Here is a 23,495-nt window from a genome sequence, read left to right as displayed (position 1 = left end):
AATGAACCACTTCTCAATATTTAATAAGTCTGGCATTCCTGTCCCCAGGCAGAGCGCACAGACAGTTGGTAGCCAGCTAGGAACTGACCATTAAAATACAGAATCTTGCTTTACAATGGGCCTCGCAAACATGTTGCATCACCTGCGGTAGGGGCGGGCGCCGTCCTGTGAGGGGCCCTGTACTCTCATGTGAAGAGAACTGGCAGGAGAAAGCAAGTGAGCCTGCTCCGTATTCCAACAGGGGCTCTAACACAATCCTATGGCGGGACAGGGTTGTAGGGGTGGGGGAGCCTACCCTTCTCTTTGCAGTCTTGGCAGCTCTGAGAACTGCCAAATGAGTAGAAACGAGATTGTTTCCAAGTAGAATGAAACTGTTTCATCGTTCTTTTCATGCCTGCTTGTACACAAGAGTATTTTGTGTCTCTGGTGTGGTTCATGAGTCTAAATATATTGCAACAATAATGCTCACTAATTGCACCGAGATGCCATTGATTCAGAATAATAATATTTGAGCATTTTTGCAATGGCTTTTTTTTTTTAATATAAGGAGCAAAAACTAACATTCATGTGAGTACTATATATGGAAATTTAGGAAATCATTAATACAATTAAATCATTTTCTGAATAATGGAAAAGCTAACATAATGAGTTCTCTTTGCTCTTATCGGCCATTAAGAGAAGACCCTTTGCTGTAACTATAATTCTATGCTAACACATTCTCATGATCACGTTAAGCACAGTTAAAACATGTCGGAGTTGGACCTACCACAACTCTTGTTGCCAGTGCTTCAGAAGACGTAATTACCTTTTCTTCTTGTGCATCATCAACACTACATGTTAGTGGGTTTTTCACTACCACGTCTCATGATGAAAAAGGACAATTTTTGCTTAATTGTTTCAAGAGAATACTTGTGATCCTAACAGTGGGGGGAAATAGTAAAGTTGGGGATGCTGAGTGGTTGACTTTCTAGCCAATGAACGGCTCTCAACACCATCTTCCCTTGGGAAGTGACCTAAATCCATGCCCCAAGTAACACTAAGAATGACAGCTTGATGGCCCTTTGGGAAGCTTCACAGAGCATTCATTCGGAAAGTGTTGACACCCATGTACCGCCAAGCAGCAAAAAGAGCGGATGTGCTCTATGCTGCATCAGGAGACAAAATTAGGACTGGAGTGAAAAATATAATGAAGAAGTTTTGTGGACTTCACATAAATATTCTCGCAGAATTGTACAAGTGTAATGAATAGAGTCACTTCCCAGGGAGCGGGTGTTCCAACAGAGGTTGAAAGACTGCCTATCATGGACATTATGAACAGTACATATTTTTTTAATGTATTTTTCTCCAAATATTATGTGGTCCTAGAATATAACAAATAAAGAGAAGGCTGGGTGAAGTAGAAGACAGACAACCTAGAATTCCATGAACACACCTTGTTTTAACATCCAAGGTTGTTCAGGCAAACTTGGTTTGTTGTTTTGTTTTTTTGGTTTTTTAGCGAGAGATTTTTTGCTATAGGATGCATACTCTCCCAGAGAGACAGTAAGTGAGAAATCGCCCTCCGGGGAGGATGGCCACACTGCAATCCCTTTTCCTCTATTCTTTTCTTGGGATTTTGGGTATGCACGCACGTGCACCCAGAGTTTCAAGGTCCAGGACTAGAACCACAGTCAACCACGTGGGAGTCTAGCGAGGTAACCATTACGCCATTTACTGGACCTCAGGCAACTTTCTAAGACTCCAAAGAGCACAGCTGAAAAATCACTGTTAGGGGAAACATTACGAAATGATGTTGGAAATCATACTAACCCAACCAGTCTCACACTCCCTGTACAGAGAAACAAGTGATAATAAACATACAAAGTCTGATTGCATGTGTATACCCAGATTCAAGTGTTACGAAAAAATGTAGTGGGGCGAAAAGCACCCCAGTAATTCCCAGGCAAACCAAACGTGAAAACCATTCACAGGTCTTGGCTATTGTGAGTAATCCACAGTGAACACGAAGGTACCTATATGGCTTGCGATCCTGCTTTGAATTATTTTGGATAGCTATCTAGACATGGGATTAACAGATGATATAATAGTTCTGTTTCCTATTTTTTTGAGACACTTAACACTGTTTCCCATAAAGGTTGTACTAATTTATTGGGTTGTCAGAAAAGTCGTGACGTATTTTTTTTTCCTATGCAAAAATGTGTTAGGACTTTCTCGACAACCCAGTACATTCCTATCAATAGTGTATAGAGATTTGGATGTCTCCATTTTTTTTACACTTTCTCTCTTTTTTCAATAGAATAACCATTTTAACAAGTGTGAGGTCACACCTCAGTGTGGTTTTTATCTACATTACCCTGACCATTAGCAATGTTAAGCATCTTCTCACATAGTGGCTATTTATGTCTTCTTTGGAAAAATGACTACTCAAGTACGCTGTTCATTTTTAAATCCAGTTATTTCATTTTGCTATTGAGAAACAGATTTTTATATTTTGGGAGTATTACCATTTTACCATGTAGATGGTTTGCAAATATTTTTCCCATTCTGAATGTTGACTTTTTGCTCTTCTGATTGTTTTGCTATGCAGAAACTTTTTGGTTGGATGTAGTCCCTCTTATCTATTGTGGCTTTGTTGTCTGAGCTTTGCTGTCATAGCTAAAATAAAAACCTTTCTAAGATACATGCTAAAAAGCTTTTCCTCTACATTTTCTCCAAGGAGTTTTACTATTTCGGGTCTTGTATTAGAGAATAAAATTCTGACCACTTTTCCTGTTCCAGGATTGTTTCCAGAGCATCTGGGAGAGTCACACCTGCAGACATTCACAGACTGCTTTGTCCACTGACAGTGGGCCGCTGCATCCTGTCCCTGGTATAGTGTGTTTATGATACACTGTAAGTTTTATCTGTTCAAGTAAAGCATGGACACTCCTTTGCTGATTTCTTTCAAGAACAGAGACTTGTGTTTTTCTTTAACCAAGTACTAACCTAAAATTTTCAAACTCAGCTATAAGCTACATGACTGATTCCAGATGTCCCACCTTTTTGAACCAGGCCAATATAAAAGACTCTTATGCTGATCAACAGCTCTCGGGCTCTCAAAACTAAATTAAAAAAAAAAAAAACACTGTCTCTCAACACACCCCCAAAGCCTTTTGTCTTTCTCCAGGCCAGGCATTTCATCTCATGTGTAAAATAAAACACATTAATTATTATTTCTACAGAGCTTAGTTATTTCCATTGACATATGTACGTTTTTAATCCATCTTGAGCTGGTCTTGTAAATGATACAGAATGTGGAAGCTCAAATGTCCATCAGTAGATGAACAGATCAAAAAGTTGTGATATACACACAATAGAATACTATTAAGCCTTAAATAAGATAGAACCCCACCACTAGGAACAATACAGATAAACACAGAGGACATTAGGTTCAGTGAAATAAGGTGGACACAGACCTGTCGATACTGGATGATTCCACGTGCACGAGGGATCTAAACCACTCAAACTCACGGAAGCGGTTAGTAGACTGGCGGCTGGCAGGGGCTGTGGGCAAGGGGAAGTGGGGATTATTGCTCACTGAGTATGAAGTTTCTTCAGTTATACCAGATGAGTTAAGTCTAAAAATCCGTCGCACAATGTAATTTTTATGGTTAACTGAGGATTGTGTTTTAAAATATGATGAGAGGATAAGCCTCAGATCTCATACTAAATATTCTTACTTACCAGTTAGTGCCCAAATGTGATCATTATATCACAGTTGTAAGCATCTGCCCAAAATCTTTAAAATGTATACATGAAATATTTGCACTTTTTTATATCCCAAGTATACTTCAATAAGGTTTTTTAAAAGAATTTAAAAAAATAAAAAAGAGGGACCAGTAGTTAGCGTAATGGCTATGTTGCTGGACTCCCACATAGTCGAAAGTGGTTCGAGTCCCTGACCTGGTGGCTTAAACTCACACTGGGTGTATGTGCGTGCATGCCCAAGATCCCGAGAGGAGAATGGAGGAGAAGGGATTGCGGCGTGGACATCCCCCCGGGGGGGGGGGAGAGGCAGTGATTTCTCGCTTTCTGTCTCTCTGTCTCTCTGTGTCTGTCTGGCAAGCACATGCGTGTCCCAAAAAAAAAAAAAAAAAAAAAAAAAAAAAAAAAAAAAGAGAGAGAGAGAGAGAGAGAAAGAGAAAGAGTACTTACAGATCTTGGGCAACTAATTTGTGGCTTTGTTGTCTGTGCTTTGGTGTCATATCTAAAAAAACAAAACAAAACAAAACAAAACAAACAAACAAAAAAAACCTTTGCTAAGACACATGCTAAAAACCTTTTCCTCTATGTTTTCTCCAAGGAGTTTTACCATTTCGGGTCTTGTATTAGAGAACAAAATTCTGACTACTTTTCCTATTCCAGGGTTGTTTCCAGAGCGTCTGGGAGAGTCACACCTGCAGACATTCACAGACTGCTTTGTCCACTGATAGTGGGCCGCTGCATCCTGTCCCTGGTATAGTGTGTTTATGACACACTGTAAGCTTTCTTATCTGTTTGAGTAAAGCATGGACATTCTATGTTTTACATTACATCCTAACTGTAATTTGGCCTGCCGCACTCACTCGAAAAACCTGCAATACAAAAGTTAGGAAGATATTACTGCCTCAACAGCCTTGGATCTGTTCTCATTTGTAAAAGCAACACATTAAGAAAAAAAAAAATCCACAGCTCTGAGCCAGCCCCATAGTGCAGCAGCTAGGCACTGTGCAGAGACAGAGGGACTGTGGTTTGAATCCCACCTCCAGCAGTTTGAACAACATGAGGGGCACATGCATACGTGCCCAGGGTCCTGATACAATGTGACCAGTTTCCATGTGGGGAGTTTTCTCTGTGCTCCTTCTCTCAGCCCCTTTCCCTCTCTCTCTGTATTCTGTGTGGGCAAACATGCTCTCTGGCATAAAAGAACTTCCAAGCTCTGCTGGCTTGACAGTCACATTGGGTGCGTGTGTGTGTGTGTGTGTGTGTGTGTGTGTGCGCGTGCGTGCATGTGCCCAACATCCGACGGGAGGGAGAAATGGAGGAAAAGGGATTGCAGATCACATCCCATAGTCAGGTGCTTTCTGCTCTTCATCTCTCTCTGGTGAGTTCACTCACCCCCTGGCAATTTTTTTCTTAAAGACTTGTTTTATTTTATTGTAATTATTTTATTTTACTCTAAGCTGACCAGAGAGAGAGAGAGAAAGTGAGAAAGCAAGCTGCTAGATCTGAGACTCGAACCAGAACCACTGACAGCCATGTGGTAGTCCAGGTGCCTTAACCACCATGCCATCTGCCGGCCCCGGCCTCTGGCAATTTTTTAACATGATATATTCTTTGTGACATACCTTACAACTGACCACAAGACACCAGAGGATTATACTTCTGGGCTTAAGAACCTGGATGACTGAATGAAGTGACACCCACTCTCAGGCCAAAGCATCAAAACTGAAAGTACCTGCTAGCTAACAGTGAGGTAAGGGACATTTTTAATAAATTCTATAGCCATTTGGACTATCTAAATGCTTATACTTTTATTTATGAAAGCAAACAGTGGTCAGTTCCTCTCTGGTCAGCCAGAGGTTCAAGTATCACATGGAAGTTGACCTAATGAAGTTTTATTGCTACTGGTCATTCTTTCAAAATAATCAACATCATAATCAGCAACTTTGATCTACCTATGTAGCAAAATTTAAAAAACTGGTTTATCTTTGAAAGAAATAGCTTTTTGGGGAAAAAAAATAGTGACTGGTCCTATGACCTGGTGGTAAAGGAGCCAAATTTTACACATCTAACTGTGGCTTGAATCCTAGCCCCAGTGGCTTGAAAAATACATTGAGTATGTGTGCATGTATGTCCCAAATCCCAACAGAATTGAGAAATGGAGGAGAAGGGATTGCAGAGTGACCACCTCCCCTGGGAGGTGCTTTCTCCTGCATGAGCTCTCTGTCAAATGAATGTGCGAGAGATTTTTGCTATAGGGCACATGTGCTCTCCAGACAGACAGAAACAGACAGAGAAACAGAGAGACAGAAAACAAGGAATCACCTCCCCCCCTCCCCTTCCCCCCCTCCCCCAGGAGGGATGGCCATGCCGCAATCCCTTTTCCTCTATTCTCCTCTCGGGATCTTGGGCACACACGCACATGCACCTGGCATGAGTTTTAAGCCACCAGGTCCGGGACACAAACCGTGGTCGACTACATGGGAGTCCAGTGACATAGCCATTGAGCTAACTGCTGGTCCCAGCCCTCTGGCATTTTTAAAAAGAGAAAGAAAGAAATTTTGAAGTTTTTATGATGTGTCCAGCCTGATTCTGAGAGCTTTTCCTATAAAAACTCATTAAGATTTCTCAAGAACTTCATGATAGGGGCTGGCAGGTGGTGTGGTGGTTAAGGGCGCTGGACTCCAACATGGCCCATCACAGTTCAAGTCCTGGACCTTGGCAGCTTGCTTTCTCACTTTCTTTCTCTCTCTCTGTCCCTCTCTAGTCAAATTATAAATAAATAAAGTTAAATAACTAAAAATTGTTCATGATATATGTATCTCTTGTTACCCGTTTTATAGAGATAGAAACTGAGGCTTAGGTAACTTACCAGCTCTACATGATAGCTAAGTGGTAGGACTGGGATTTGAACTCAGCACATTTGACCTCTGAACTCTAACTATTACCCTACATAAAAAGCCAGAAAAGTTCTATGGTCCAAAAGGAAACCAAGCAGGTAGCACAAAAACCTGATTCTCAATTTGTTAATGAGCAATTCACCTCTTCTCTGTGTTGCCCATGAACAAAAAGGAAAAACTGCAGGAGAGGGGAGAAGAGGGGCGGGCAGGGGAGGGAAGACGGAGTTGAAGAACTGAGCAAAAGGTATGGCTAAGCTACTTTTACTGCAAAAGGCAAAATATGCCAAGAATTCAGATTAGTTCATCAAAAGGTCAAAAGATTTTTTTTTTTCTTTTGAGAAGATGAAGTTGCACTGTGCTGGCTAGCCCCGAGGTTAAAGAATAATGAAAGACACCTCTCCATAGCGGCGAGCTGGCAAGTCTGAGGGGCGCTGGCTCCTTTAGTCTCAGCCCAGCACTGCGGAGCATCTTGGAGAGCCGGCCCCAGCAGGACACACAGGAGCCTGTGGCTCCCAAGCAGGGGCTGGTGTCAGCAGTGTGACAGCCGCAGCAGCAGCACTGACCAAAGAGCTGGAGAATTCCTGACAACGCCAAAGGCTCCCAGCCACCCCAGGGTTTGTCTTTACAACAACCTGTGAAGCGCGGAATAGCGCCTGTTTCACAGATGAGGGAACTGGGCCTCAGAGAAGCTAAGTGACTCCTCAAAGCTTCTCAACTTGGTGAGAGACTGAGTGGAGACTCAGGACTTCTGATGCCAAAGCACCTGCGTCTAACCCTATCCCCTGGCACAGACACGGCTCATTCACTGTCCTGGCCAGAGAGGCTCTGGGGAGGGTGAATGTGCTCTGACCTGCGTTCACATCTGGCCACGCCATTTACCTTGTGCTGGACAACCTTGGGAAAGTTACTCAACCTCTCTAAGCCTCTGTTTTTCAAGCTACAAAACTGAAATCATAATAATGCACGCCTCACAGTGTCTTTGTGGTGATTATCTAGAACAAAATGAGTTACTGCATGTCACAAGAAAAATGAAGCAGCCAATGAGAGCAAAGATCATGGCAGTTTCTACTATCACTCATTCATTCACTGAGCAAACTTTGATTGGACATTTATCCTATGCCAGGCCTGTGTGCTTGGAACCAGGTATTCATGACAAACCCTGTCCTGAGCTTAGCCACAATCTTCTTGGGAGATCAACACAAAGGGAGACTTATAAGGCCAGGTGGGTGTGACACGGGCAAGGGAAGGCAGTTCTCTGCAGAAATGTTCCTTTTCCACAGCTGCTCTGACACCCTGTCAAACACTGAAGCAGGCCACAAAAGGGGGAGTCTGAGTTTGCAGTGGACAAGGACAGGGAATGGCATTTGTAGGGGGCATGGCATGAGAAAGGCACAGTCAGAAAATGTGTGAATTTGGTGCAGCTCGTGAGTGAGGTACTACCGCTTCTTTATAGACGACGTGGGAGGCACAGAGAGACTGCTGCTTGCTTAAGCTCACATGGAACATGGGGAGTCAGCGTGAGCCCATGAACCCAGGGCTGACAAGGACCTCCAGCTGCACACCAGCTCTGATGAACTGGTAGTAACTACATGAAGCATCCTGTGGACAGTCTCGCATCAAGTCCAGCCTTGAAAAGCTAGGTACTGTGACGAACGAGTGATGTCCGCCATGACACCAGGAGAGGAGTGTGGTGGGGCAGCAGAGCTTTGTCAGTCCTGCACCAAACAACAGTGACTCATTAGCAACAGAAGAGGAAGACATATTTCACTGGGCCCAGCACGTGGCTCCTGAAAATATCACTGGACACAGATCAACTTTTACCCATGGACAGAACTAATACCAACAAGATGGCGAGGTGACCAAAACATGCCTAGTCCCTCTCACCCCCATCTTTGTTTCTCTACTTCCAAATGGAAGGCTCCATTTTCCCAGACAGCTTGAGTCCTGACTTTATCCTTCAGTGGCTGAAGTTCACCACCCACCGCCACATTTCTGCTGAATTTTCAGGCAATGCGACATATGTGCTTTATGTCCCATCAGGAGCCCTTTTGCTGGAAAGCAGGAAAGGAAAGCACAGGGCTACATTTGAGGATTTCTGTTAAAAACGTAGAACTGTTGAAAGGATAACATATGGAAATAACTTCCACGTAACAAGTATTCTGTTCGTATTTTTAAAATATTTATACAATAAATTAAAGGGATGAGGAGAGATGGTGTTAGTGTCAGACAGAATTTGGTGTTCTCCAAGTCCTGCCTTTACTTAGAAACTGTTTTCCTACCTCAAGTGACAGATGTTTCAATCATTCAATTTCTCTCACTCATTCATTCATTTTTTTCCAGAGGGCACACACACTTTCCAGAAAGAGGCAGAGAGAGAGAGAAAGAGAGAGACGAGAGAGAGAGAGAGGTAAAGTGAGAAAGCATGCCTTCCTCCCCATGGGAAACGGTCACCCTGCAGTCCCCTCTCCGTGTTGACCTCCTGTTGGAATTTTCAGCACACACACAAGTATCCAGTGTTTCGTTTATTTTTAAGCTGCTGGGTCTGGGACTCAAACCGTAGGGTGAGCCATGTAAGATCCAACTGCCTGAACTACCACCCCATAGGCTGGCCCTCCATAATCTGATATCTGCACAATTTATTTTGGATTAAAAGATACAAATTATTTTGACTGATGCTCAATATATAAAGTCAAAGATCAAATTAAAATTATTCCTAACTCCAACTGCCATACCCTAAGGCAAGTCCATCAAAAAAGTCAGTCATAAAAGTTTTTCTAATCTAAAATGACATAAGTCTAAATGGATGATTTTTAATTTTTCTTAAAAAAAATACAGAAGTACCAGCTCAGTGGTGGTTCCATACTTAGGAATCACACAGGCTTTGCTCTGAATTTCAATTCTGCCATTTACTTGCTGTGTGGACTGGGCCAGGTTGCTCTCACCCTCCGTTTTCTTGTCTCTGAGTTGGGTACATCACAATCTCTTTCAGAGAGGTCAATCACATGGAAATAAAATAATGCCTTCAAGGCACTTAGCAAAGTATCTGGAACACGGTAAATGCTACAAACTGTACTTATGTAGATAGTAAATTAGAGTAACATGAAAAAAATGTTAAAATTTGCTCAATTAAGAGCCAGCAGGTGGCATGGTGGTGAAGGCACTGGACTACCGCATCGCTGACTACAGTTCTAGTCCTAAACCTGGTGACTTGCTTTCTCATTTTCCCTTTCTCTCTCTCTCTCTGGTCAAATTTAAAAATAACAACAAATTAATCATTTTTTTAAAAGTTCACTAAAAAAAAAAATAATTGCCAACACATTGACTGTATGATCTTGTCTTCTCAAAGCAGTTTCCCAAATCTAACATTCTCTGTCTTCCCAGGACAGACAGTGTAAACTACAGACTTGTCAGGAGAAAATTCCGTATACTCCATCTATATATTTGGTAAAATACAAGGGGTCTTCAAAATGTTCATGAAAAAGTACATGATGAGAAAAAACTATACATAGATTTCAAAATTACTTTGCACCAAAATAACCAGGCACTTTCATTTTATTTCCACAAACTTTAGAAGTCCCCTCACATATAAAAAACCTAAGTGTAATGAGAAGATACTTGGACTAGGTTGGTCCACACATCTTGGTATTGTGTGAACATCATTATTTTTAAAATTATTTTACAAGACAATCATTTACTGTATAACATAGTAAAAAGGGTCTTATTCAACACTGGAAAATTCAGTCACAGCAGTTAAGAAATGAATAAAACTGATTTTTTAATCCTTTAGTACGTATTTATCTTGGTTCTAGGCATGTTGTTGACAGGAAAAAGGCATAAAATATGGCTTCTAAAAATAATTGATCATTTTACTTAGGAGATATGATTAGACAAAGGAATTCCACTCAAAAGTCATCACTACTGCCAGTCTTAGGGCCTAGTGATTAAGGGAGCTGGGTCCCATGTGGCCGACTGAGGTTAGAATCCCTGTCCTAGGGGCTTGAAAAATAAGCCAGGCATGTGTGTGGCTCTGTCCCCAAATCCCAAAAGAATGGAGAAATGGAGAAGTTACTGCAGCTAGACCATACCCCACTGCAGGTGCTTTCTCCCTCTCCCTCTGTCTCTGGGAACTGCATGCATCTTTTTTTTTTTTTTTTAATTATTTATTTAATTTTATTTATTTATTATTATTATTTAATTTGCTGTAGGGCAAACATGCTCACCAAAGACAGACAAATGGGGAAACTGAGGAGAGGGAGTGAAAAAGCAAGCCACCAGTTCTGGGACTTGAACTCTGCCATGTGGGAGGCCAACACCCCAAACACACCACTACCTGCTGGCCCCAACTGTACACATCTGTCAACTAATGAGAAAAAGCCATCACCAGTGTAATTGAGGGTCAGAAGCTAAGCAGGTGGATGAGAGACCATCAGGTAATATTTGTAAATAATCAGGTTTATCAGTTACCAGAAGTAGTGGTTAGGTACAGAGATCTTAAGATAAGAGAAAAAGACATTTTATGACAACCTCAGGCAGTTGCCTTTGGTCAAAAAGAACATAACCAGGGCCAGCAGGTGGTGTAGTGGTTAATGCACTGGACACTCACGTGACTGACCAAGGTTTGAGTCCCAGACCTGGAGGCAGGCGCATGGAAGAGAAGGGACTGTGGCATGGCCATTCCCCCCTGGGGAATGATTTCTCACTTTCTGTCTGTCTGGCAAGCACATATACCCTTTAGCAAAAACCTCTCAAATAAATAAATAAATAGGGAACCAGCAGTTGGCATAATGGCTATGTCACTGGACTCCCATGTAGTTGACTGTAGTTTGAGTCCCAGTCCCGATGGCTTAAACTCACACCAGGTGAGTGTGTGTGCGTGCCCAAGATCCCGAGAGGAGAATGGAGGAGAAGGGATTGCAGCATGGCCATCCCCCCTAGGGGGTGATTTCTCGCTTTCTGTCTCTCTGTCTCTGGCGAGCGCAGGAGCCCTATAACAAAAACCTCTCAAAAAAAAATCAGTAATTACCAATGTCCTTTGGACTGTTTATCTTCATTGGCAACCACTGTTACAAGCTTTCTCTCTTTCTCTATTGTTAGTAGAAGAAAATATTTGTTCCCATGTAGAAGTTGATCATTCAAACCTTTGGAAATCCCCTCCCTGACACTATTGCTATCACTACACTCACAGACTGCTCTCTGGGATTCTCTCCTTACTGTAGGACTCTCTGGCTTGGCACTGCCGTGTGGGGTGGACTTGGTCCAACTTGAACCAACTTTTTCTTCAGACTCTATCGCGAGACTCCCAGATAGAAGCATCTCCCTTTACCCCACTCCACTCAGCCATCGCAGAATCCATTGGACAACCTTCTCCCTCGGAACAAAAGGGCTTCCAGGACGTTCCGCACACGCTTCTCTGTGGGTTTGGAATTACACATAGCAGTGCCAAAGGTAAGGCATTTCTAAAGGATTTCTTTTTTTAAACAGTTCTGGGTGTCTTGTTGTTGTTTTTCTTTTCCTTTTTTTTTTTCCCCTCTCCAAGCTCCCGCTCCCTCTCCCTCTCGCGGTATCTATTTGTGGCCTACAGCAACACTTTAGACTTTTTCGACGCGTCCAGATAGAGATAGATGACACAAGTGATCTACTTATCTTCCTTTCCCATCACCAATAAAAGTGACAGCCCGCCTAATTAGGCCTAATAAAGCAGCCGGAGAAAGACCCGCACAGCAGCGATCTAAAGAGAGATGGCATTGACCCGAAGATACAGGTGCTGCCTTAGGGTGTTGCTGCGATTACTTTATCTGCAGTACATTACATCTCCACTCATGCCATATTCAAATGCAAGTAGCATGTTTTTCTCTTCGATTCTCAGATCAAGAACAAAAAAAAAAAAAATCCCATCTAATCAAAAAAGGCACTGACAATTTTTCAGCCCCACATTAAAAGCAAAGAGTCATTCAGAACAGGGCACTCCATATTCTATTTTATAATATCACTTTAAGCTATTGCTTTGAATCTCAGACATTTCTTTGTTAAGAAGGAAAATCAAAAATTCATCAGAAGAAGTTCTTTCTCCCCCCTCCCCCCCGTTTTTTTTTTTTTTTTCTTGCAGGGCTAGCATGGGGTTTGGAGCTGGAGCCAACATTTGTAGAAGTTAGGGGTCCTTAAGCAATTATTAGCGATGAGAGTTTGACACGCTTGAGAGTTGTCAACAACCGACTTTAAACAAAGTGGAAGGGAAGAGAAATAAACGGTGCTCTCAGCAAAATTAATATACAGGCCTGCAAATTAATGATGTCGTGTGTTTTTTAAACAAGGGGGAAAATCTGAACTTTGCATGAAACGGCATTTTAAGTACATCTTTGCAAAAATTATCAGATTGTCAAAGGGCATCAAAGCGAACTGAGTCCGCAACTATTCATAATATTTCCACATATGCTAAATACAAAATTTATCTTACTTTATTCGCCTGTTCTGTAGCAATTATTTAAAGTGATTGGAAAGGGGGAAATGTCCTTGATCTGACATGCTAGTGTCTGCTCCACAGCATTTATTATAAGAAATATAACCCCCCCAACCTTGCCCGCATACACACACACACACACGCACATGCACACGCAAATACACTGCACCACTTACTACTAGCCAGATACCGCTCAGCCCTGTGCATTCTAGTTGACGTCCTTTAGATCTACTCCTGCAGATAATCCATCCCTTCACATGGTTTTAATTGCTACATGTATGCAAATACAATTTCCTAACTATTACTCTAATCTCTCCTCCTGCATCCAAAATGAAACCTCTGATCTTCTCGCCTGTGCCCAACTGCAGCCCTCGCCAACGCTCCTCTTCTTCGGTGTTCCCACATCATGAACAGTGGTTAAGTTCCCCTCTTGAGACCTGTCACCCAACCAACTTCTCTCTTTCTGCTGTTCTCTCCAGGATGAGAATGAACTGTCATGGCTACCGTGGATGGAGGACCTGCCAGAAGCCACCGACGATGACGTACATGTTGCAGAGTAGCTAATGGAAGTACGGTAACAATTCTATTTTTTTTTCCTCGTCCAGGAGGTAGTATTTACTGAGGTTACTATCCGTCAAAGGTTAGATTAGGAGCTTCCACTTATATGTCTCCTCTGACCCTCCCCTGCTTCCAGGTGCCAGAGCCCACACGAGCACCCACCTCTGGACACTGGGCTGTCTTTGTACCCTGCCAGCTGTCTCATGCAGCCCTTCTGGGGACACGCAGACGCCCGATTCCTGGGCTGCGCTAACTCTGCTCCCGCAGAAAGCCACGCTGGCATTGGCTAGTTCCAGGGCGGAAGCGGAAACCAGAGGAGCGTCAGAGGCAGAGGTGTGCAGGCAGCGTGCCCAGCGCCAGGCTTTTTTTTTTTTTTTTTTTAAATCTACATGTTTTAACAATAAGGGGACCTTGAGACCATGAGTAATCTGTGCAAGGGTATACAGCCAGTAAGTGGCAGAACTGGAATTTGTGGCCATTAGATATTATAATGAATTAGTGTAAAAAAAAAAAAAAAGGAGGTCTTTGGAATTAGTGGCCAAGTTGTCTCATTTCATCATGCCTGTTCTCACAATTCTCCTTACATTCTAGAATAGGCCCCTAGCTGTGCGTCCACCTTAATACATCACAAAAGCAACCCCCACGTTTTCCCATGAAATATGTCTGGCTCTGCCCAGTATTAGCTGGGTAACAGCAGGAGACTGACTTACCCTCCCCCAGTCAGTTTCCTGTTCTACAAAATGGGGTTTATGACGCCCACCTTGAAGGCTCCTGGTCAGCACCAGACAGCGTCCCTGCAGAGGGCCCAGCATGTTGCCTGCCATCCGGCAAGTTCCATTACCACCCACTACCTTACCATTTCCCTTCCTATCTCAGCGTATCTTACATCTCCCTGAAAGTCCAGATTCAGACACCTCCTAGCAGGTCAAGCATTAAAGTAGGACAAGACTGGGTTTTGTAATTCACAGTCTGCACTCGGGTTCTCGAGTCTGCTTGCCATGTGACATTGAGCAAATCACGTAAGTGCTCCAGCCCTCAGCTTACTCAGCAGTAAGGCAGGGATGGCCCTGTCCTATCCACTGGCTGCTCAGGGCTAGGGAGGGTCTAAATGGATCATAGATGAGACATGCCCAGTTCTGTGCCTGACGTACACATCCTGGCATTTAACGAGACGGAGGAGGGGCTGCTGGAACCTTTACTGGTCCACAATACGTTCCAGGTGCGTGCCGAGAGCTTCACACACTCTCTGGTCTGACTCCCACAGGTCTCTACCACGATGTCTCTTCTTTGTCCTCTCAGATGAGGAAACTGAGGATTGGACAGATCATGAAACTGCTCCCAAATGGAAGTAGCAGGGCTAGGATCTGAACCTAAGCAGCTGCTCTCCAGAATCTGCACTCTAAACCCTCTTGGATAATTGTAGTTCCCTTCTCTTTCTATGAAGACTTCACTCATAGTCTTACCCAACTCCCAGTGACCTACACACATGCATGCTCGCTCGCTCACTTGCTCGCTCGCTCTCGCGCGCGCGCTCGCTCTCTCTCTCTCTCTCTCTCAGCTTCAGGCAACGCGCCTCCTACGGGCATGTGTGTCTGTTTCCATTACTTGCAACGCTATGGATCTGTCTCTGTGGTCATCCACGCTCCCCACTAAAATGCAAATCCCACAAGGATTGTGACAGCGTCTTTTACTTCCCTGGTTTCGCCCAGGAGCTCAGATTCAATCCGAAAGCCATGAGTAGAGGCTGCTGACAGAACAGATATGGACACGAGACTGGCGGCCTCACAGGAGAGGTCAGTCGTATGTGTGAAGGGTGCTTTCTTGTTCTGGAGGCGAACAGAACAGCCAGCCACAAAGGCCACCATTTCGACGTGAGCCGCAGGCCATCTCACATCCTAACGGTGGTTGGTCACCTCCCTGAGGGGCACAACCTCACAGGGGACATGCCCATCAGAAACATGTCTGGGGTTTGGGCACACTTTTGTGAAAAGAGAGGAAAACGACTTCAGGTCTTGCCATGGTGGTACAGGCAGGAGGGAGCTTCTGTGCAGGGACAAGGCCTATGTGGGAGACAGAGAGGGTCCCAGCCCAACACACACAGCCAGGCACAGGGTGCGTGCTTGTGATCCTAGCTAACAAGGAGGGCTGGGGCCAAGACTGTCAAGGCTCTCTCTCTCTCTCACGTGCTCTCGCTCTCTAAGAAGAGAGAGAAAGAGACAGATTAAAAGAAAAGGTTTCAGACGTTTTTCACATGCGCTTTTTGTGGAATGCCAAATTGAAAGCTATGCAAGGGCTTCACTCAGTGCTGGGCTGTTGTGCTTTCTGTTTAAAGGGCAGCATTTAGCTTTGGAACCAGTGAGAGCTGGAGTAAAATCTTAGCTGGGCCACCTACCACCTACTAGTTAGAGCCTTGGGCAAGTTACTCACTAACAAGGCAGGGTTTCTCACCCATAAGTAGGCACTATACTATATATCTTGCCAGATTGTTTTAAGGATTAAAATTGAATTGAATTTTAAAAATTGCTATAGTGCACGTGAGCTCATGGGAGAGAGAGTGGGAAAGTGAGAAAGCACCCTATGGGAGATTTGGCCACACCTCAATCCCTTTTCCTCCATTTTCATCTTGGGATTTGGAGGCACACACACATGTGTACCCAGTGTTGTGTTTTTGTTGTTTTGTTTTGTTTTTAAGAGATTTTTTGTTATAGGGCATGTGCGCTTGCCAGAGAGAGAGAGAGAGAGAGGCAGAAAGCAAAAAATCACCCCCTAGGGGGATAACCATGCCTCAATCCCTTCTCCTCCATTCTCCTCCCGGGGCTTCGGGCACACACACACAAACGTGCCTGGCGTGAGTTTAAGCTGCCTGGTCCAGGACTCGAACTGCAGTTGACTATGTGGGAGTCCAGTAATGTCATCATTATGCCATCTGCTGATCCCTGGGTCCAAGATTTGAACTGGGCAGTCAGCCACGTGAGATCCAGCCACCTTAACCACCACACCGCTGACTGACACTACATTTAAAATTTTATGTTTCCTAAAGGAAGCCAGATGAGCGAGGGGAGTAAAGGGCACGAGGAAACTGCCTCAGAACTCAGAACTGTGGTTCCCTCCGGGCAGAGCTCAGGGATCGACCGAGGACACAGGGAAGCTTCAGGGGTGCGAGACGTTTTCTGTGTCTTAGCGGGTTAGTCACACCTGTGCCAAAGCTCATCACATTTACCTTTCAGATGTCTGTTTCATGTGCATAAACTGTATTTCGACTAAGGACGAGGCAACATAATTAAGATCACGTACCTTTTATAAAACTCCAGCAGAGTGCCAAGCAAGCAATGGATGCCATGTTTTAGCCACTACGTATGCTTTAATAAACGCCCACTCAGAGCCAGGCACTGCTCTGGGCAATGAAATAGCACGGGGACACATCCCTCTTCTTCCGCGTGTGCTCATCATTCGCCCCATTGTTTAACAGTGTGACTGGACACAGCAAAGCAAGCTACAGAAAGACAGTGGACATTAAAAATGCTGAGCGTGGGGTCAGCTAGGGGTCAGAGGCTAGATCCCACATGGCTGACTGGTGGCTTGAAAAGCACAGCAGACGTGGGGCCAGCAAGTGCCATAGTGGTTGGGATGCTGGACTCCCATGTGGCTGACTGAGGTTTGAGTCCCAGACCGGAAGGCTTGAAACTCATGCTGGGTGCCTATGCATGCATGCCCTAAATCCTTAGAGGAGAATGGAGGAGAAGGGATTGTAGCAAGGCCGTCCCCCCAGGGTGTGATTTCTCACTTTCTCTCTTTTTCTCTATCCCTCCAGTGAGTGTATACGCCCTGTAGCAAATAATCTCTATCTAAAAAAAAAGAAAAAGAAACAAAAAAGACCAACATGCCAGGGGCGCATCTGTGTGCACCCACGTTCCAAGAGGAGGATAGAGGAGAAGGGATTGCAGCGAGCCATGCCCTTTGGGGGAGCTCATACACCCTATAGCAAAAACTGAAAAGAAAATAAAAATTGCTGAGGGCAAAAGCTGGCTGTGCCCTTGAGCAGGTGCTGGGGAGTGAAAGACACACCCTGGAGATGGGTGCCATCTGAAAGACAGGAATAGAATGAAAGGATGATTGTAGGACTCAGAGCAAAGTCAACTCAGCCTTAGGAACACAGAGGAAGAACGAATAGCCTGAAGTAGGCCGGGCAGCCAGTGAGAAGCAGCTCTGGGCAGGACGCTTCGGCCCTGATTCAGAGCAGCTCAGAGCACATAGCAGGACCCCACTATAGTGCAGCTACTCAGCTACCAGAACTGTGGGACAAGTGAGGCCCTGGGAATGAGATTAGGCGCCGGGTGACCACAGGTTAAACCAATCCTGCTGCCGCTGAATTAAACTGGAAGTTTGTGCATCTATTTAGCACCGCTCCTGGAGGACCGAGCAGCAGATGACGAAAGACCCCAACCATGAGGAGACATGAATACGCAGTCAACAAGCAGACCCCAAAGTACACACTTCCCAGCCTTTGGGAGTCAACAGTTGGTGCCCCAGCACCAAAGTGCTAGGCGTCTGCTCTGGCCACGGAGTCCCCTGGAAAGGTTAAGTACGCGTTGGGACTTACAAAGGCCTCCCAGGTGTTTATTCTGGGTTCCAATAAAAACAATTGCTTTGGATTTTGATGGATTTTCTGTGTCTTGGGGTTCTCCCCAGAAACATGAAGAAAATACTGACATCTCTCCTTCCAAGACTCGTAAGAAGCTTCACTGAGAAAATGGATGGGACATTCCTAACAGTGCCTGACACACGTGAGTGTGTGACAATGCCACCTTCCACCAGGAAGAGCGACATGACCATTTAGGACAGAGCAGCTCACACGCAATGGGGATGGACTTCAGTCTCACATCAAACAGAAATGGCACCACCGGCTGCTCCCTCCCTGCAGGCCGCTCCTGCCACCTACGCATGGGGCCAACACGCCATCCCATCCTAGTAAGAGCCGGGTCACCTCACACCCTAACAGCAGGGAGCTCTAGTCGACATTTCAAAATTTACCAGAATCAATGCCCACACGACAGCCTGATGCCTTAGAGAATTCTGAATGCCTGATCCAGGACAGAATTTCCGGGGTATCTTGTTGCAATCTCTTTATCGTCTGTGAACTGGCATATAGTTTAGCATCAAAATAGGAATCCTATTCCCTGATCATTCAAGAAAACTGAACACACTATAATATAAAAAAGACACACACTCTAAATCTTGGCATTAGTTGAAACTATTTGGACATGATTTGGTTCTTCTTCAGCTCTGAGTTCTAACAACAAGAAGATTCTGAGGAAGATGGGGAATAAGCTTGGGGTTATAAACTACGACAGCTTTAACCTGGGGTGATGCCATTTCAGGTAGCCCATCCCTAAAATACATCTCCGAGCCTCAGATTAGATGTTGGTATCCTCCCTATTCCTTCTTTTCTTTAATTTTATGTATTACTATTATTTTATAATTTGGCATTAGGGCACCTGCACTCACAAGAGAGAAACAGAGAGAGAGAGGGAAAGTGAGAAGGTGAGCAGCCAGGTCTGGAACTTGAACCACAGTCAGCCATGTGGGAATCCATCGTCTCAACCACCACGCCACCTGCTGGCCCTTTTCCTATCTTTTGTAAGTGGAAAGAGATTTTACCAAGAGATTGCAAATTTTTCTTTCACATAAAACTTTTTTTTTAGGCAAATTTTTGCTACAGGGTATATATGCTCACTGGAGAGACAGAGAGACAAAAAGCAGGAAATCACCCCCCTGGGAAGATGGCCACGCCACAATCACTTCTCCTCCATTCTCCTGTAGGAATTTTGGACATGCACACACATGCACCCAGTGTGTTTTAAGCCACCTAACAACAAGAAGATTCTGAGGAAGATGGGGAATAAGCTTGGGGTTATAAACTACGACAGCTTTAACCTGGGGTGATGCCATTTCAGGTAGCCCATCCCTAAAATACATCTCCGAGCCTCAGATTAGATGTTGGTATCCTCCCTATTCCTTCTTTTCTTTAATTTTATGTATTACTATTATTTTATAATTTGGCATTAGGGCACCTGCACTCACAAGAGAGAAACAGAGAGAGAGAGGGAAAGTGAGAAGGTGAGCAGCCAGGTCTGGAACTTGAACCACAGTCAGCCATGTGGGAATCCATCGTCTCAACCACCACGCCACCTGCTGGCCCTTTTCCTATCTTTTGTAAGTGGAAAGAGATTTTACCAAGAGATTGCAAATTTTTCTTTCACATAAAACTTTTTTTTTAGGCAAATTTTTGCTACAGGGTATATATGCTCACTGGAGAGACAGAGAGACAAAAAGCAGGAAATCACCCCCCTGGGAAGATGGCCACGCCACAATCACTTCTCCTCCATTCTCCTGTAGGAATTTTGGACATGCACACACATGCACCCAGTGTGTTTTAAGCCACCAGGTCCAGGACTCGAACTGTGGTCGACTGCAGTGGGAGTCCAAGGTAACCATTACACCATCCGCTGGTCCTCCACATAAAACGTTTGATATATTGTCCAACATTTCATGACCAGATTAAAATGCGACACGTAGTGGGGTCTATTACCTCTCCCAAGTCTATCCCTGCTAAGAAACAACACGAGGGGCTGAACACTGGCACAGCAGTAAAACGTGATATTCTGCGAGACCGGTCCACAGAAGATTTAGGATTTGTATCCAGAGACACCCCCCAGAATGCACCAGACACACACATGCCCGTGATCTGAGGCTGTCTGAGGTGGGGGTAGATTGTGGCCCTGTTGGAGAGATGGCTCCAGGGATGCAGCAATAAAGCACTGTTCAAGGGAAGCCGGATCTCACGTATGACTGCAGTTCGAACCCCCAACCACGTCAGCCTGAAATATACCATGCACACACAAGTACCAGGACCCAAGGGGCTGGAGAAAGGGGAATCACAATGTGCCCAGACCCTGTGGAGGGTAGTCTTCTCTTTCTCTTGTGTGTGTATATGCTTTATCCTAAATAAAGAAAACGATTAGAAAAAGAAAATAAGACCCTGTTGCTGGTATTAGTTCTCTGTTTCTATTGCTCATGGAGGACATAAATTAACTAAAAAAAAAAAAATCCCAAAAATAAAAAAGCACTATAAAAACAGGAAGTGTTGGGCTACATAAAAAGGGAACCCTCTCACAATGCACACACGCGGTATGCTGTCTTCCCTTGCCCGCTCACAGGAGCTAACGTTTCACACAGAAGCAGCTAGATATTCAAGTGGCTGAGGGCCCAGACTGTCACAGCAGTGAAAGGCAAGTCTCTGCAAGGAAGCTCCATGTGAGAAAGTTCAGGTCCGTGTCCAGAGACCTCCCTGAGTATGCTGGACACCGGCTGTCCATTGTCTGGGGGTGGACCTCAGCATCAAGATCCTATTGGAGGCTCTAGGGAACTAGCACTATGGCGTCAGGCTGCAAGATTGGCCCATCCATCCTCAGCAGTGATCTTGCCAATTGGGGACCTAGTGCCTCTGGATGCTAGACTTTGGGGCCAATTATCTGCACCTGGATGTATTGGATGGGCATTTTGTTCCCAACATCAACTTTGGTCACCCTGTGGTAGAAAGCCTCCGAAAACAGCTAGGCCAGGACCCTTTCTTTGACATGCACATGATGGTAGCCAGTCCAGAGCAGTGGGTAAAGCCAATGACTGTAGCAGGAGCCAATCAATACACTTTTCACCTTGAGGCTACTGAGAACCCAGGTGCTTTGATTAAAGACATTAGGGAGAATGGGATGAAGGTTGGCCTTACCATCAAACCAGGAGCTACAGTTGAATACCTGGCACCATGGGCTAAGGTATTAGGTATTAAGGTATTAAGCCCAAATAGATATGGCCTTGGTTGTGACAGTGGAGTCTGGGTTTGGAGGGCAGAATTTTATGGAAGACATGATGCCAAAGGTTCACTCGTTGAGGACCCAGTTCCCATTTTTGGATATAGAGGTCAATGGTGGAGTAGGGCCTGAAACTGTCCATGATTGTGTCTGGCAGTGCCATTATGAGAAGACCCCAGATCTGTCAGCAACCTCTTAAGAAATATTTGCTCAGAAGCTGCTCAGAAATGTTCTCTTGATCAATGAAACAACAGGATCCCAGTGTATTCACAAAATCTCCTTCTTACTGGAAAACAGGAGTATTGACTACCAGATCATATCGCCATTGAGACAGTGCTGCTTTTCTGAGCAATTCATTCCAGTGGTTAAAATCTATTGCAAAGAATATTCTAAGAGGTTAGAAATTGGTGTGTATAAGACATTTTTAGTGATGCATTTTGGAAGATTAGTATAGTGATACACCGTTATTACTGGGAGTCTTGATTTTTATGAAGAATGAAAATAAGGCTATATTAAGGTTATAAACAAAAATGTGTCTTAATGCCAAAGGAGGGCATATTAACCACATTGAAATTTTTTTCTTTCTGTATTTCTTAAGAGAATTTTCTTTTGTTTCTCAGTTTAAGTTTAGGAAGTCCTGATGTTTTTCCTATTTCATGTCATGTGTGCTTTGTTTATAAGGTGGATAATATGAGTAGAATGACATTGAAATTTCGTTGGCATGGCATACCATATTCTTTCATCTAATACATTTATTTTTACTTGATTTATATAAACAGTGTATGAAACCCAGAGGTTCTAAAATACAAGCATGGGTTTTTATCAAGAAAAGAACCTTTTGGAGGTGCGTGCATTCTCTCTCTCTCTCTCTCTCTCTGTCTCCCTCCTTCATGGAAGAAATACATAAATTTCCTTTTTTCAAAAGTAGTTGAACCACAGGGAACCAGCAGTTAGCGTAATGGCTATGTCGCTGGACTCCCACGTAGTCGACCGCGGTTCGTGTCCCGGACCCGGTGGCTTAAAACTCACACCGGGCGCGTGTGCGTGCGTGCCCAAGATCCCGAGAGGAGAATGGAGGAGAAGGGACTGCGACGTGACCATCCCCCCGGGGAAGTGACTTCTCGCTTTCTGTCTCTCTGTCTCTGTCTGTCTGGCAAGCGCACGTGCCCTATAGCAAAAACCTCTCCAAAAAAAAAAAAAGTAGTTGAACGACAAAAAGGTAGATTGTGTGACAAAAACAGCAAGCACTAAAATGTTGATTCTTGAGCTGAATGAAGCAGAGACAGGGCCTCTTTGTGGTTGTATGGACCAGCGTTAGATCAGAATATTGGAATTACTTGTTTTCCTATCTTTTTGTTTTGCCAAGTATTCCCTACTGTTTAGCAATTTTTCAATATCTCAATGACTAGAAGTTCAAATGATTCTTTCCCAGGTATCTATCCGGCCTCCACAGCCAAGTTTTTTAAGCTCTCATGACACGCGAGGAGTCTAATAAATTCATTGTTTTGTTTAGTCGGATGATCTTTGCCAGAGGCAATTAGAGAGCTGTACTAGTATTTGGTTTATTTCAAAATCTGTGAGCCTGCTTTGAGTCTCAAAAAAATCTCTATGTGATAACTCTTAGGAAGAATACTTCTGGCTTCTCTGAAGCTTACCTACAAATGGGTGAGTGTCCTCTACACCCGTAGCTACCAGGGCGGTGACCATAACCATGAACTATGCCCATAACCATGGCAAGAACATGACTGATGTCATGGAAGGGCTATGTACAGGACACAGCACTGCTCTTCCTTTCTCCAATATTCTCTGGCATCGTTTGTAATTGGCAACGGCATTTCCTGCCCTTGGCGTTCTGTTCCCTCTTTTGAATACACCTGTTTAAGACCTTGATCAGCAAACCAAATGCAAAAAAAACACAAAAAACAAAAAAAAAAAACTCTTGTTCAAAACACTTATAGGCATTGTCGGTTC

At 44.2% G+C, this 23,495-nt stretch overlaps 1 long non-coding RNA gene and 1 pseudogene across 1 annotated transcript in view; one reads left to right on the top strand and one right to left on the bottom strand.

Annotated features, from left to right (window-relative positions):
• The window catches only part of LOC102495508 (uncharacterized), an 80,778-nt gene that overhangs the window by 19,222 nt on the left and 38,061 nt on the right, over window positions 1–23,495 (bottom strand). The window lies entirely within an intron of this gene.
• LOC102495092 (ribulose-phosphate 3-epimerase-like) lies at window positions 21,091–21,770 on the top strand (annotated as a pseudogene).

Source organism: Tupaia chinensis, unplaced genomic scaffold (genome assembly GCF_000334495.1).
Source record: "Tupaia chinensis unplaced genomic scaffold, TupChi_1.0 Scaffold000063_1, whole genome shotgun sequence".
Taxonomy (NCBI): domain Eukaryota; kingdom Metazoa; phylum Chordata; class Mammalia; order Scandentia; family Tupaiidae; genus Tupaia; species Tupaia belangeri.
Note: the sequence above shows the minus strand (reverse complement) of the source record. Positions and strands in the feature narration are given on the sequence as shown.